Below are 5,562 nucleotides of genomic sequence, written 5' to 3'. Positions count from 1 at the left end.
GTTTTGACCATGCCAGGACGGTGACCGCGTGTGGACACGGGTTCTGGCATGTGCTCGACGCGCTCTGCGTCGCGCCAATGCTTCTGTTCGGTGCGTGCTCGAGCCAGAGCTCGCCGACGACTGCCGCGTCGCGCCACCGGCGTCGACTCTTCGCCCTTGACCTCTGCATGGTGCTCGTCGACGCCGGAGACGCCGCAGCGAGCACGGGCATGTCGCGTCCAAAAGCCACAGTGCGCTCGTGCCCTTGTCTTCTTCTCCCCTGCTTCCTGTACTCGTCTACGAGCGTGGACAGCTTCCGCGTGATCACTGAGCTCTTTCCCCCTCTCAGTGGTGCCCTTCGTCGTTGCTCGCCGGCTTCCAGACAACTCCGGCGGCGCCACGTACCGCCCTCCTACTCCGGCTATATATAGAGCCCCTCCCTTCGCCCCGAAGCCTCACACCGCACTTCCCAACCACCACGACCACGTAGCACAGCCATAGCCCAGTCGGGCAGGCCTCTGGCCATCGACCACGACCAGAGCACGCCGGCGAAACCCGCAACCCAGCCACCCTGCTCCAAAGCACCTCGAACTCAACCAATCCCTCAGGCGCATCATTGGAGGTCCACTGGTGTCGCCTGGAAGCAGCAGAGCCCCTCGAGTCGCCCCTTGTCGTCGCCTTCTTCCTCTCCGGCAAGTCCCGACTGCCACCGCCGCTTGTGAGCTTGGTTGCGAGCAGCTCCGGCCATCCCCCGACTAGCCACGGGTACAGGCAGGTGCGCCGTGACCCGCTCTCCATTTCTATCAGTATGGATTGACCCAAGAACCCCTCATCACCGGCGTGAGCTCCGGCGGAGCACTGTCGTGCTCTGTTTCCTCTCTCCCCCTCTCTCTCCTGACTGGTGGGGCCCGGTGTCAGCCTCTCCACTCGCACCCGAAGCGGTATGAGTGGAGGCGTATTCCGCCTTTACGCCATCGACGTCACTCCCCCCCCAGGTTTTCTGTTTTATTCAAATTAATTCAAAAATTGGACCACAACTTTGACCAGTGATAATTTTTAGCCTATAAGTCCAAATGAGTTGATTCTTTTTGCATTGTGTTTGTTTCAGAGAGCTCTAGCAGCACACCAAAGAGTGGAATTTTCCTTGCTATATAGAATTTCTGGTGATTTTTCAGGTTGGTTATAGATATTTTGTTTTGTGGTTTTAAAATATTTTCAGAGGGAGAGACTTGTCTTGAAGATAACCAGGAGGAGTGTGAACCTCCTCTGCCCTAAGGCAAGCCACACCAGCATTTGCATGGTGTCATTTCAATACCTATGATTTTTCTTACTTAAATATGAGCTCTTTTATGCATTTAAAAATTTGTTAAATAAATATGGTTGGATGCTAGTTAGTTTGTCATGTTTGAAATGTTTGTTTAAGTTACTGGTTGAATGCATGGACTAGTTTGGTGTAGTAGAATAGTGTTTGACTAGTTATATTGCTATGGTAAATAATGATAGTTCTTTTTGCTAAATGAGAATTTCATATAAATTATGAGTTAATCAAGATATTGCATGGTAATAAATAGTGTGGTAGAACCAGTAAAATTTAATGATGAGTTAGTGCAAGAATGTCATATTGATAAGGTTGATCCGTTCTTGTGAGTTGCATGTTTTGCATATCGATTAGTTGCATGCTCGTGGCATTGTATGACTTGGAATAGTTTTTATTTTCAAGTTAAACCTGATAATAATCCAACTTGAATATAACGCTGATCAAGTCATGGTGCCACTGAATCGGGTTTTCCTCAGTGCGACCACATTTACCTTTATGAGGGGTCTTGATTCGGTCCTTTGTCGTGCCTCTCGCCAGTGCCTCCAACGAGGGAAAGTTATGGGCGTGCGGTACCCTGGCCCGGTAAGCAGAAATAACCTTGTGTGCCCGTTTGTTTTTATGGTACCTTGTCCCCGTTTGGGACCTTTTTGCCATGACGGTGGTCGTTGATGCCTATGGTAGGCACGGGGCCACCCATGACTTAGCCCAGGGAGGGAATTGGTCGGAGTGGCCGGGAGAATGTCATGGCAAGGGGAGGGTTTCGTCGAAACGCCGTTGGTCCACCCGAATGGGAGTGCGAGGCCATGGGTTCTGTGGTGTGGGTAAAGTGTGCTACCTCTGCAGAGTGTATTCAATCTATTGATAGCCGCGTCCTCGGTTATGGACACAACTCTGGAGTAGGTCACACCATGGATCAACATTTATAATAAATCTTGCACACTAAATAATTATTGTTGGCACTGGCTTTGTGATGATTCGTGAGATCATGTGCTGATCATGAGTGATTGGTTTTAGTTGTGATCTGGGTATGATCACTGTTTGGTTACAAGGTAACCCGTCTGGTAAGCGAGTCCAAGGGACTCGGTGCACATGTTGGTTTCACCGCATTAGTAGCATTACTTGCATTGCATTAACCTGAATAATTGTCATGATATTGTTTGTCATCGTGCTTATGTTTGTTGTGAGCTTGCAAGTACATTCAATGTACTGACCTGGCGTGTCATGCCATATTTTAGGCAAGTCGTATCGCATCGGAGAGCTTCCAGCGTCTAGGCCGTGTCCACGTCGGTGTCCCTGTGCCTTGGAGTTCCACTTCATCGTCATTCCATTGCCGCGTAGTTTATGTGATCGAGGCCCCTTCATGTTCATTAAATAATGTACATACTGTTCAGCCACACCGTGTGTGCCGCTTTGCCCCTTACCTCGATGTAATATCAGACTTATGTATCCGCTAGCTTCAATAAAGCGGTTGTTTCTGTACCATGTTGTTGTGTGTTGCCAGAAGACTTGATCTCTGGGCTGGCAATGCAAGGTAAACCGGTTGCTCTGAGCCGGGGTGCCACAATGCTTGGTATCAGAGCCGTGCTGATTGCTGGACACGCTAGACCGTGAGAGCGCTAGTGGAACGGTAGATATTTTTGTCTGCGTGCCGGTAGTCATAGAAATTGGTTGTTGCATTGCATGCATGTTTATCTGTTGTTATTACTAACCGTGTGATGGTTGTGAGTGTAGATGGCTCCTGTTCCGATCTTGTACCATCTTGAGCCAGCTCCATACACATCGCCGCACCTGCTTCAGAATGTGTGGCGACGACTCTACCCAGAGGTTGCTGATCCAGTGTATCAGGTGTATTGGGAGCATCTCGCCGGTTCTTTGTATGAGTATTATGCTGAGGCCACTCTACACCACAGTTCCCCTTCCAGCGCTTACACTATTTCTTCTAAGGGTGGTCTCACTTCTACGCCATCTCAGGCAGTCCAGTTTGCTGCAATCGAAGCTCTTATAGACTTGCGCTACAACGAGGTTTGCATGCACACCCATCCAGGTTTCTTTTACTACCCATCTCTGCACAAGAATGGGCGTATCCGCTTTCCTTTGATTAATCTGGCGTGCGATCGTCCTTCTAGCCACCTTTCTCGTTATATCACTGCCAGTTATCTCCTGATCTACGAGTTAGCTCGGGAGCTAACCTGAGCCTGGATTGCTCTCGCCGCCGCTCGGATTAGGAACCCTCTACCCACTGTCGGTTTCACTTCATACGTTCCTCCAGCCTCTGTTCCCCCGGTGACCTCTCAGGGTACCATTAACCCTTTGCAGTAACCCCTCGCAGTGCTCCTGCTGCGTGGGCTTCCCTGGTCGCTACTCCTGCAGCTCCTATGCTTAGATCCCATTCCGCACCTGCCCCTGAGGGAGAGTCCTCGAGGCAGCGCCGTCGCGTCTCTCTTAACCCGGAGGCCTCCACTATCAGTTCAGGATCTGGGTCCGACTCAGGAGAGGAGCCCGCAGCAGCACCATCCGAGCAGTAGATTGCTAGAGTATCACTTTCCTCATAAGTAGGATGTATGGATGTAGTCATACGTGTTATGATGCTTAGTTTCGTGTATGAGGGTAGTGAATCTGTCATGACGTTTACCTCTTATCTTGAGTCTGTGTGTAATTATGTTGGAACCTTTTCATTCGCCTTGGTTTTCTTTCGCTGTTTTCTTCTGGGATTGTCACTGGCCTTTCCTCCCATTCTTGGATATTTCACATCGCGGTTGCTGTGTATTGGGAAAATAAATAATAAGATGACACGGGGAGGCAGCAGCAGCCAAGCTTGTGAGGATGTCCCTGTTTGTCGCTCCGCAAGACAGGTAGGACATTCCCCCGAGCCGTACCAGCCACCTCCGTCTCCACCGCCACATCCGCCTTCCATTGAGCAAATCATGCGAATGTTTGAAGAAAGAAGGAACAACGATCTGATGGAACTATTAAAAAGTGTGCAAGTTATGGTTGGGTAGAATGGAAATCAGAATGGTCATTACTCCAAGCTGTCAGATTTTCGGAGAACCAAGCCTCCCAGTTTCAGTCAAGTTATTGATCCATTGGACGCTAATGATTGGTTAAGGACTATTGAGAAGAAACTGGAAATTGCTCGCACTGAAGAAGGAGACAAGGTTCCCTTCGCAACACATTATCTCGAAGGATCTGCCACTATATGGTGGGATAATGCTAAGGCCATGTGGCCCACGGACGAGGAAATTACTTGGACTAAATTCAAGGATCATTTCCACAAGTATCATATTCCCGCCGGAATTATGAAAATCAAGCAGCACGAATTCCTCGCTCTCACTCAAGGAAGCATGTCAGTAAGCGAGTACCTGAATAAGTTCAACCATTTGGCATGCTATTCTCTCTATGATGTCACCACAGAAGAACGAAAGGTCGACAGATTTCATGGAGGACTGAATCAGCATCTCAGGTGCACTCTCATTATGTTAGATTTTCCGGACTTCCAAACTCTGGTGAACAAAGCCCTCATCACAGAAAGGGAACACAAACTCATGAATGACAACAGGCCCGCTAATAATAACCACAAGCGCAAATTCGAGCCTAAGAAGGATATGTAAACCGTGTAGAAGGCTCGTACTTGGCAACAGACTCAGGTTGAGTAGAAACCCAACTGGCAGCAAAATGTCAACAAGACCACCACTCAAGTCAAGAATGGCGTGACCAGTCCGGTACGTGAAGAATGTCAGCGCAACAATTCCTGCTTCAACTGTGGGCAAACCAGACATTACGCCAGACACTGCCCCAAGAACAGCAAGCCAACAGCTTCATTCCGTCCGCAAGCCAACTACCTGGAGCCATATTCCGTACCGAGTGCCATCCAAGGGCAAATCCATCATATCTCCGCCGATGAAGCCCAAGAGGACCCGGAAGTCGTCATTGGTATGTTTCCTGTTAATAACATACCTACCATAATTTTATTTGACTCTGGGGCTTCCCACATTTTTATTTTGCGGAGTTTTGCTGCCCAAAACAAATTTCCTTGCTCGATTTTGGGAAAGCATATGCTGGTACAATCCCCGGGATCCTTGCTTCAAAGCAATCTGGTCTGCCGTAATTTGGAGATTGATATCAAGGGAGTCAAGTTTCCAATGTCTCTGATAATCATTGAATCTGACAAATTGGATATTATTCTGGGAATGAATTGGTTAACCCAATACCAAGTATGCATCAACTGTGCGACCAGAGAAGTTACCATGGCTAGTCGGGAAAGTCGC

This window comes from Aegilops tauschii, chromosome 3 (assembly GCF_002575655.3).
Source record: "Aegilops tauschii subsp. strangulata cultivar AL8/78 chromosome 3, Aet v6.0, whole genome shotgun sequence".
NCBI classification, from domain to species: domain Eukaryota; kingdom Viridiplantae; phylum Streptophyta; class Magnoliopsida; order Poales; family Poaceae; genus Aegilops; species Aegilops tauschii.
This window is presented reverse-complemented; position numbering follows the sequence as displayed.